This window comes from Triticum urartu, chromosome 2A, assembly GCF_056163025.1.
Source record: "Triticum urartu cultivar PI428250 chromosome 2A, HENAU_Tu73, whole genome shotgun sequence".
Lineage (NCBI taxonomy): Eukaryota > Viridiplantae > Streptophyta > Magnoliopsida > Poales > Poaceae > Triticum > Triticum urartu.
Genome location: NC_141874.1, coordinates 290,573,482 through 290,585,605, shown reverse-complemented (window position 1 = coordinate 290,585,605; position 12,124 = coordinate 290,573,482).

The window sequence follows — 12,124 nt, the reverse complement described above, 5'->3', positions numbered from 1 at the left end:
TAGTATGCCTCTACTTGACTAGCTCGTTGAATCAAAGACGGTTAAGTTTCCTAGCCATAGACATGAGTTGTCATTTGATTAACGAGATCACATCATTAGAGAATGATGTGATTGACTTGACCCATTCCGTTAGCTTAGCATTTGATCGTTTAGTATGTTGCTATTGCTTTCTTCATGACTTATACATGTTCCTATGACTATGAGATTATGCAACTCCCGTTTATCGGAGGAACACTTTGTGTGCTACCAAACGTCACAACGTAACTGGGTGATTATAAAGGTGCTCTACAGGTGTCTCCGAAGGTACTTGTTGAGTTGGCGTATTTCGAGATTAGGATTTGTCACTCCGATTGTCGGAGAGGTATCTCTGGGCCCACTCGGTAATGCACATCAGTATAAGCCTTGCAAGTATTGTAACTAATGAGTTAGTTGCGGGATGATGTATTACAAAATGAATAAAGCGACTTGCCGGTAACGAGATTGAACTAGGTATTGAGATACCGACGATCGAATCTCGGGCAAGTAACATACCGATGACAAAAGGAACAACGTATGTTGTTATGCGGTTTGACCGATAAAGATCTTCGTAGAATATGTGGGAGCCAATATGAGCATCCAGGTTCCGCTATTGGTTATTGACTGGAGACGTGTCTCGGTCATGTCTACATAGTTCTTGAACCCGTAGGGTCCGCATGCTTAAAGTTCGGTGACGATCAGTACTATGAGTTCATGTGATTTGATGTACCGAAGGTAGTTCGGAGTCCCGGATGAGATCGGGGACATGACGAGGAGTCTCAAAAGGGTCGAGACGTAAAGATAGATATATTGGAAGGCTATATTCGGACATCGGAAAGGTTCCGAGTGATTCGGGTATTTTTCGGAGTACCGGGGAGTTACGGGAATTCATCCAGGGAGTCAATAGGCCTTAATGGGCCTTAGTGGGAAGGAGAGGCAGCAACCAGGAGGTGGCGCACCCCCTCCCAAGCCCAGTCCAAATTGGACAAGGGGTCTGGGGCGCGGCCCCCCTCTCCCGTCCTTCTCCACTCCACCTCCTTTCCACCTTCTTCTAGTTGGTCTAGGAAAGGAGAAAACCTACTCCTACTAGGAGTAGGAATCCTACTCCCTTGGCGCGCCCCTCCTAGGGCCGGCCTCCTCCTCCCTCCCTCCTTTATATACGGGGCAGGGGCACCCCAAGACACAACAATTGATCATTGATCTCTTAGCCATGTGCGGTGCCCCCCTCCACCATAATCCACCTCGATCATGTCGTAGCGGTGCTTAGGCGAAGCCCTGCATCGGTAGCATCATCATCACCGTCACCACGCCGTCGTGCTGACGAAACACTCCTATGAAGCTTTGCTGGATCGGAGCTCGCGGGACGTCATCAAGTTGAACGTGTGCAGAACTCGGAGGTGTCGTGCATTCGGTACTTGGATCGGTCGGATCGTGAAGACGTACGACTACATCAACCGCGTTGTGCTAATGCTTTTGCATTCGGTCTACGAGTGTAGCGACCAGACCTCAAACGGTCTGATCTCTGTGCTCAGGTGTCATCCCTTGATCAGTAATGCTGACACCACACAGTACTCGAAGGATTTATAATAGAGTAGCAATCACACACTTATTACATCGAGTGTCTCAATAGAGAACTTATTACAATAAATATGGCTTAAGGCCATCTAATAACGATAACAGTGGAAGGCTTGGAAGATAAGTGAGTCCATCAACTCCAACAGCATCACTGAGTATAGAACCACGACCTAAAAACTCCTTAATCGTCGTCTGAAAAGTCTGCAACATTAACGTTGCAGCCCGAAAACGGGTCAGCACATGGGATATGCTGGCAAGGTAACACATAGAGAGTAATGGAATGAAACAGCTATACTACATGCATATTTGGCTGGTGGAAAGCTCTATGGTTACAGTTTTGCATAAAGCCAATTTTTCCCTACTACAAAGGAATAAATTTTTATTTAACTATCATGGTAGTTGTTAAACATTGAGAATGGTTGACAGCATTCTCAATCCCAATTATGCATCATTATTAAACAAAACCCAACAAAATTAATTTTAGAGTAACATGTTGATATTCACATGATAATCCAAGTACTAGATACTCAAGATGTCCATAACCGGGGACACGGCTAACCATGATTAGTTTATACACTCTGCACAGGTTTGCGCACTTTTCCCCACAAGACTCGATCGCCTCCGCTTGGTTTCTCGCACTACATGGTGTTTGCGAAGACGGATGACCGAGACATAGTCTTTTAGAAGCGCTAGCACCTAAGAATGGATAGACCGTTACACCTACTTTCCCCTACATCTGCTAGTCTACCCTGTAAGAGTTCGCATGACTAAATCAACTATGCTAGAGCCCATAATAGCTTGTGGCTGCACACGGAAGTTTCTAGTATGACAAATCTCATGATCCCTTTGGGCCTGGGTGGCGGTCCATAAAGAAAAACAGGCAATCCTGGAATACCCGGGTACCTCAATCCACCCAGATGTGTGTTTAAGTTGCCACCTTAGATAAACCATTAATTAACAAACTCACATCTATCATGGATATCACTCACCCAATCCACGTTTACTAGCATAGCATGGCATAATAGGCAAACGTAGATGTAACTCCCAAAGGTTTGATACTACAACAGGTAATAGGTACTACCTCAACTACTTTCCATCCCACAATTTAATTAGATCCTAATCATGCAATGTTTGAGGATTGATCTAATGCAATAAAACTGGGTAGTAGGAGGTATGATCAAAGTGTTACTTGCCTTGCTGATGATCCGCGAAACCTAGCGATTCGAAGTAACAGGCGGCGCACTCCGGGTATTCTATCGCAGACAAACAAACAAGTATACAATAAGTATTCATATAATGCACAGGTAAAAACTCAAATAAGATAACTAACCAGAAAGTTCAACTTAAGAACTCCGGTTGGCAAAAAGAATCAAATCAAACGAAGCAACGAAAGTCAAACGGCAAAAAAAAACAGGCTTCGTTTACTATTCTGGATCTAGGGAAATTTTTACAGTGGAAAAGACTTGTTTAAGTTGGTTAAACGGTTAGAGGGTTTCGAGACGAAACTCCAGGCGCTTGAATCGCCTGATTCCGATAACCGAGCGAAAAGTTATACTAAAACGAAAATCGGATCAGGTATCGCGATCAGAAAAATCGCGGATTTAATCCGAGAAAAAGAAAAACGATGAACATTCGCTAGAACGAACGAACGGACGGACGTTCGCTAAAAAAATAAATCAGAAAAACCGATCTATTTAAAAACCGCGATTTTTTTAACCGCGACTTTTTTTCTCTTTTAGAAAAAACCGGCGGCGAAAACGAGGTTGACCTCGAGCGGCGGGTCCGGCGGCGGCGACGGCGGTTTTCGGGCGCGGTGGGCTGGGGCGGCTCGGGGCGGCGCTATTTAAAGGCTGCCCCCGGGCAGAGTCCCGCTAGGGTACGGCCCGAAGTCGGTTCACGTTTTTTTAAATTATTCCGCGCAGAAAAACAAATAAAAGAAATACTAAATGGACTCCAAAAATCCCGAAATAAATTTTCCCGGGCTTATAAAATTAAGGCGCACAAGGCGAACATTTATTTGGGGCCTAAATGCAATTTTGAAAACGCACATTTTTCCTAAATTCAAATAAAATACCGAAAAACTCCGAAATAAAAATCTTGTTTGATTTTATTATTAAATCCTCAATATTTCTTTATTTTGGGAAAGTCATTTTATTCCCTCTCTCATATTTTTGTAATAGAAATAATTGATGATAAAATAATTAAAATCGAATGATCCTATCTTCAAAATTTGAGAAAACTCAAATATGAAAATAATGAATTCCCCAACTCTCTCCGTGGGTCCTTGAGTTGCGTAGAAATTTCTAGGATCAAAACCAAAAGAAAATAAAAATATGATATGCATTGATGATCTAATGTATAACATTCCAAATTGAAAATTTGGGATGTTACAAACCTACCCCCCTTAAGATGAATCTCGCCCTCGAGATTCGGGTTGGCTAGAAAATAGGTGAGGGTGGTCCTTGAGCAAATCTTCCTCTCGCTCCCAGGTGGATTCATCCTCCGTGTGGTGGCTCCACTGAACCTTACAAAACTTAATAACCTTGCTGCGGGTGACTCGGCTGGCAAACTCGAGAATCTTAACAGGTTTCTCCTCATAGGTCAAATCACTGTCCGACCGAATTGCTTCCAATGGTACTGTGTCTCTCAAGGGTATGTCAGCCATCTCCGCGTGGCACTTCTTCAACCGAGAAACGTGGAACACATCATGAACTCCTGACAATCCTTTAGGCAATTCGAACTTGTAGGCCACTTCTCCCATACATTCCAATACTCGGTATGGTCCTACAAATCGTGGCGCTAACTTTCCCTTAACACCAAAGCGCTTTGTTCCCCGAAGTGGGGATACTCGAAGATAAACTCGGTCTCCGACTTCGTAAACTGTCTCCTTGCGCTTAGAATCTGCATAACTCTTTTGCCTGGATTTAGCTACCTTGAGCCTATCGTGAATTAATTTCACCTTCTGTTCAGACTCCTTAATCAAATCAGGTCCAAACAACTGGCGGTCTCCAACTTCATCCCATGACAACGGTGTTTGGCACCTTCTTCTGTACAAGGCTTCGAAAGGGGCCATCTTTAAACTGGATTGATAACTGTTGTTGTAAGAGAATTCTGCATATGGCAAATTTTCGTCCCAACTAGATCCATAATCTAGCGCACAAGCTCTCAGCATGTCCTCCAAAATCTGATTGACTCTCTCGGTCTGTCCATCGGTCTGTGGATGAAAAGTTGTGCTGAACTCTAGCCTAGTTCCCAAAGTTTCGTGCAACTGATTCCAGAACTTTGAGGTAAACTGGGTTCCTCTATCCGATACAATGCTCCTTGGAACTCCATGTAAGCATACAATCCTGGTCATGTATATCTTTGCCAACTTCGCACTGGTATAAGTGGTCTTTACCGGGATGAAATGAGCTACTTTCGTCAACCGATCAACTACAACCCAAATCGAGTCATAGCCTGAACGAGTCCTGGGTAATCCCGTGATAAAATCCATGCCTAAATTATCCCACTTCCATTTGAGTATCGGCAATGGTTGTAGCAATCCTGCTGACTTCTGATGCTCTGCCTTTACTCTCTGACACACATCACAAACTGCTACATACTCCGCAATATCTTTCTTCATTCCGGTCCACCAGAAAATATCCTTCAAATCCAAATACATCTTGGTATTTCCCGGTGAATCGAATACGGTGAATCATGTGCCTCTTGCAGAATCAACTTCCTGATCTCCTGGTTATTGGGCACGTAAACACGGTCTTCAAACCATAGGGTGTCATGCTCATCCTCACGAAATCCTTTAGACTTTCCTTCACTTATTTTCTCCTTTATAGAGGCAATCTCCTTGTCAGTCTTCTGAGCTTCTCTGATTCTATCCATCAAAGTTGACTGAATCTCCAATGCTACTACATAGCCTCTCGGAACTATTTCCAAACATAACTCTCGAAGATTTTCGGCTAACTCCCTTGGTATTTCTCCTGTCATTAATGTATTGACATGGCTCTTATGGCTCAATGCGTCAGCTACTACATTAGCTTTTCCGGGATGGTAATGCAATCTCATATCATAATCCTTAATGAGCTCCAACCATCTCCTTTGTCTGAGGTTTAACTCCTTCTGCGTGAAAATGTATTTCAAACTCTTATGATCCATGTACACCTCGCAATGGTTTCAAATAAGAAAATGTCTCCAAGTCTTCAGTGCATGCACTACGGCTGCTAACTCCAAATCATGCATAGCATAATTCAACTCATGGGGCTTAAGCTGTCTTGAGGCATATGAAACAACTCTCCCTTCCTGCATAAGCACTGCTCCAAGTCCTCGACGTGAAGTGTCGCAATACACCTCATAATCCTTGGTCTGGTCTGGCAAAATCAATACTGGTGAAGTAACCAAGCGTTTCTTCAACTCCTGGAAACTAGCCTCACATTCCTCAGTCCATTTGAACTTGGTATCCTTCTTTAATAACTCCATCATAGGCTTTGCAATCTTGGAGAAATTCTCAATGAATCTCCGGTAGTATCCTGCGAGTCCAAGAAAACTCCGGATCTCTCCAACCGCTGTTGGGGCTTCCCAATTTGTCACGGTATCAACCTTAGTGGGATCTACTGCTATACCTTCTCCGGATATAACGTGTCCGAGGAATCCTACTTCCTTCAACCAAAACTCACATTTGCTAAACTTGGCATATAGTTGATGTTCTCTGAGCTTTCCAAGAACCAAACGCAAATGTTCCTTATGCTCCTCTTCACTTTTCGAGTAAACCAGAATATCATCAATGAACACCACGACGAACTTATCCAAGAACTCCATAAACACTTTGTTCATCATGTTCATAAAATAGGCAGGTGCGTTAGTCAGACCAAATGACATAACGGTATACTCGTACAGCCCATACCTGGTGGTAAAAGCTGTCTTAGGTATATCCTGTTCTCAAATCTTCAACTGGTGGTATCCTGATCGCAGATCGATCTTGGAAAATACCTTAGCTCCTTGCAATCGATCAAATAGATCATTAATCATTGGTAGGGGGTACTTGTTCTTGATCGTTACTTCATTCAACCCACGATAATCAACAACCATCCTTAACGATCCATCCTTTTTCTCCACTAGAAGTACTGGTGATCCCCAAGGCGACGAACTTGGGCGAATATATCCTTTATCCAATAACTCCTTAATCTGCTTCTTAATTTCCACCAAATCCTTTGCAGGCATCCTGTATGGTCTCTTCGATATTGGCCCTGTGCCTGGCAATAGCTCAATCAAAAACTCAATATCTCTATCCGGTGGCATACCTGGCAACTCTTCTGGAAATACTTCAGTGAAATCCCGTACCACTGGTACTTCTTCCTGCACAACCCCTGTTAAACAATTTACTTGAGTCCCTTTTGGCACATGCCGGGATACATACTTGATCCTTCTCCCTTCTGGGGTAGTAAGCAAAATTGTCTTACTGGCGCAATCGATGTTTCCTCCATACATCGACAGCCAATCCATACCCAGAATTACATCCAAACCTTGTGATTCCAAAATGATTAAATCCGAGGGAAACACATGCCTACCTATACTCAATGGCACTTGAAAACATCCTTGACTGGCCATATACTCCGCTCCTAGTGAGCTTACTAGCATAGGTGTTCTAAGAACCTTAGTGGGCAGGTTATACTTATCCACAAATCCCCTTGATATGTATGAATGCGATGCACCAGTATCAAAAAGAACGAGTGCAGTAAATGACTTAACCAAAAACTTACTGATTACGGCATCCGGCTGCTCTTCAATCTCATCCACGTTAACGTGGTTCACCTGTCCCCTGTTGAAAGGGTTCGGCTTCTTCCCAGAGCTTACATTGCCATTCTAGCCTTCAGGACATTCATTGGCATAATGTCCGGTCTTCTGGCACTTAAAGCAAGTGACTTAGCTCAGGTCCTTCTTGGCTGGGATTGATGGGTTGGTGCAATTCTGGCCGTTGCTTCCTCCATTGTCGTTACCATTCTTGGTGCCATTGTGATTGTGCGAGCTACCTCCTCCATGGGTATGATGAAAATGTCCTCCCGGTCTAGGGGTAAAACATGGCTTCTGCTGAGCTCCAGAATTGTACTTTCCTTGTCCATACTTCCTCTTGCGATTCTCAATTTGTTGCTGCTTGCCTTCAATCATAAGAGCACGGTCTACCAACTCCTGGTAGTTGTTGAAGGTTGCTACCATCAACTACATGCTCAACTCATCATTCAGTCCTTCCAGAAGCTTCTCCTGCTTAGCTGCATCCGTAGCAACGTCATCTGGGGCATAACGTGCTAATTTGCTAAAGTCCTCCACATACTGGCCAACTGTCCGTCCTCCTTGGCGCAAGTTGCGAAACTCTCGCTTCTTCATGGCCATAGCTCCTGTTGAAACATGGGCAGTACGAAAAGCCTGCTGAAACTGGTCCCATGTGACAGTGTCGACCAGGAAAGTGGCTGTGAAATTCTCCCACCATGATGTTGCGGGTCCTTCAAGCTGATGTGCGGCAAACTTCACCTTCTCTGCATCTGTGCATCCTGCTATGGTCAACTCTCTAGCTGTCTTGTGGAGCCAATCATCTGCTACTATCAGCTCGGTGCTACTGGAAAACACCGGCGGATTCAGCCTAAGAAAACGGGCTAAGTGATCAACAGGTGGTGGTGGTGGTGGGTTGTTGTTGTTGTTGTTGTTGTTGTTCCCCTGATTCTGATTCTGGACTAGCAACTGCATCAATGTGTTCTGCTGCTGGATCAACTGGGTGAGCTCCGGTGGAAAGGTAAATCCGGGGTCACATCTCGGTGGCATCTGAGGGTTTAGAAAAGATGAGATTTAAGAATAGAGGGGTCTAAAGAGAAAACACTACCCATATGCACATGAGGCAAAAGCAAACAATTCACTTCATTCAATCAAACAAGGGCATACAATCGATCTAACTATCGCAAAAGTGCTCGGACTACTGTATTTACATGGTGGACTACTACTACTGATGAGGTGGTCTACTAGAAATATTCTTCGGTTGCAGACTCCATGATATCTACTCCGGCTTCATCAACATACTCATCATCGTTGTCATCTGGGTCCGAGTCGGTGTCGTCGATGATGATGTAGTCTTCTGGGCGAATCTCCTTGGGTTCTTCGTCTTCTTCTACTGGTATAGGGCCTCCCATAAATATCTCGATCTTCTTGATCAGATCGTCATTCTTCTCCACCAATACTTCAATTTCCTCTTCATAATCTTCACGTGTAGCCTTGAGTTCTTCCTCCAGTTCCTTGATTCTTGTCCTTGCCTTCTTTAGGTCTATCATGTCGGCGCATATCTGGTTCTCCTGTCATCGAATGTGCTGGTTCAGTTCCTGGATAAAAGCTGCAATTGATCTATCCTTTCTGGTGCTGATCATCTCCCAGTGCTCATCTCGGCGCCCACAAATCTGGTAGATAGTATCCTTGAGATCATTGCGGTAGACTTCTCCAATGCGTCCCATGGCGATGTGAGCTGCCATGCTCTTTCCTAGACTCCAAGTTGGTGCATCAAAAGAAAACTCTATGGGCTCAGTGACTGGCATGAACGTCCTGCCTAGAACTTGAACTTGAATCATCCAGCGCTCTTCTTTAGGTAAAGGGGTGTTGTAGGTTCCGGTGAAGCTTGGTACTCCTATGTTCAGGTATCTAGTGACTTCCTTCAAGTGGCGTCCAAAGGGTGTATCTTCATCCGGTTGCGTGAACTTGTTCCTTGCATCCGCCAACCTAAAAGAATAGAAAAGATGAGAAGTCAGAAAGAGAAGAGAGTGAATAGTGTTCTAGGTCTTTAGCTTAGTGGTCGTGTCCTACAGTCAGCGTGTGCTCTGATACCATCTCTGTAGTGACCAGACCTCAAACGGTCTGATCTCTATTCTCAAGTTCATCCCTGGATCAGTAATGCTGACACCACACAGTACTCGGAGGATTTATAACAGAGTAGCAATCACACACTTATTACATCAAGTGTCTCAATAGAGAACTTATTACAATAAATATGGCTTAAGGCCATCTAATAACGATAACAGCGGAAGGCTTGGAAGATAAGTGAGTCCATCAACTCCAACGGCATCACTGAGTATAGAACCACGACCTAAAAACTCCTTAATCATCGTCTGAAAAGTCTGCAACATTAACGTTGCAGCCAGAAAACGGGTCAGCACATGGAATATGATGGCAAGGTAACACATAGAGAGTGATGGAATGAAACAGCTATACTACATGCATATTTGGCTGGTGGAAAGCTCTATGGTTACAGTTTTGCGTAAAGCCAATTTTTCCCTACTATAAAGGAATAAACTTTTATTTAACTATCATGGTAGTTGTTAAACATTGAGAATGGTTCACAGCATTCTCAATCCCAATTAAGCATCATTATTAAACAAAACCCAACAAAATTAATTTTAGAGTAACATGTTGAGATTCACATGATAATCCAAGTACTAGATACTCAAGATGTCCAAAACCGGGGACACGGCTAACCATGATTAGTTTATACACTCTGCACAGGTTTGCGCACTTTTCCCCACAAGACTCGATCGCCTCCGTTTGGTTTCTCGCACTACATGGTGTTTGAGAAGACGGATGACCGAGACATAGTCTTTCAGAAGCGCTAGCACCTTACGATGGATAGACCGTTACACCTACTTTCCCCTACATCTGCTAGTCTACCCTATAAGAGTTCGCACGACTTAATCAACTATGTTAGAGCCCATAATAGCTTGTGGCTGCACACGGAAGTTTCTAGTATGACAAATCTCATGATCCCTTTGGGCCTGGGTGGCGGTCCATAAAGAAAAACAGGCAATCCTAGAATACCCGGGTACCTCAATCCACCCAGATGTGTGTTTAAGTTGCCACCTTAGATAGACCATTAATTAACAAACTCACATCTATCATGGAAATCACTCACCCAATCCACGTTTACTAGCATAGCATGGCATAATAGGCAAACGTAGAAGTAACTCCCAAAGGTTTGATACTACAACAGGTAATAGGTACTACCTCAACTACTTCCCATCCCACAATTTAATTAGATCCTAATCATGCAATGTTTGAGGATTGATCTAATGCAATAAAACTGGGTAGTAGGAGGTATGATCAAAGTGTTACTTGCCTTGCTGATGATCCGCGAAACCTAGCGATTCGTAGTAATAGGCGGCGCACTCCGGGTATTCTATCGCATACAAACAAACAAGTATACAATAAGTATTCATCTAATGCACAGGTAAAACTCAAATAAGATAACTAACCAGAAAGTTCAACTTAAGAACTCCGGTTGGCAAAAAGAATCAAATCAAACGAAGCAACGAAAGTCAAACGACAAAAGAAACAGGCTTCGTTTACTATTCTGGATCTAGGGCAATTTTTACAGTGGCAAAAACTTGTTTAAGTTGGTTAAACAGTTAGAGGGTTTCGAGACGAAACTCCAGGCGCTTGAATCGCCTGATTCCGATAACCGAGCGAAAAGTTATACTAAAACGAAAATCGGATCAAGAATCGCGATCAGAAAAATCACGGATTTAATCCGAGAAAAAGAAAAACGACGAACGTTCGCTAGAACGAACGGACGGACGGACGCTCGCTAAAAAAATAAATCGGGAAAACCGATCTATTTAAAAAAACCGAAACTAAAAAAACCGCTACTTTTTTTACCCCGACTTTTTTCTTTTTTTCTCTTATTAAAAAAACGGCGGTGAAAACGAGGTTGACCTCGGGCGGCAGGTCCGGCGGTGGGCGGCGGCGGCGGTTTCGGGCGCGGTGGGATGGGGCGGCTCGGGGCGGCGCTATTTAAAGGCTGCCCCCGGGCGGAGTCCCGCTCGGGTACGGCCCGAAGTCGGTTTGCGTTTTTTTAAATTATTCCGCCAGAAAAACAAATAAAAGAAATACTAAACGGACTCCAAAAATCCTGAAATAAATTTTCCCGGTCTTCTAAAATCAAGCCGCACAAGGTGAACATTTATTTGGGGCCTAAATGTAATTTTGAAAAATGCACATTTTTCCTAAATTCAAATAAAATACCGAAAAACTCCAAAATAAAAATCTTGTTTGATTTTATTATTAAATCCTCAATATTTCTTTACTTTGGGAAAGTCATTTTATTCCCTCTCTCATATTTTTGTAATAGAAATAATTGACGATAGAATAATTAAAATCGAATGATCCTATCTTCAAAATTTGAGAAAACTCAAATATGAAAATAATGAATTCCCCAACTCTCTCCGTGCGTCCTTGAGTTGCGTAGAAATTTCTAGGATCAATCCAAAAGCAAATAAAAATATGATATGCATTGATGATCTAATGTATAACATTCCAAATTGAAAATTTGGGATGTTACAACGGGGGTACATAGACACACTCTCCCCTCTCGTTGCTATGCATCACCATGATCCTGTGTGTGCGTAGGAAAATTTTGAAATTACTACGTTCCCAATAGTGGTATCAGAGCCAGCTTTATGCATAGATGTTATATACACGAGTAGAACACAAGTGAGTTGTGGGCGATACAAGTCATATTGCT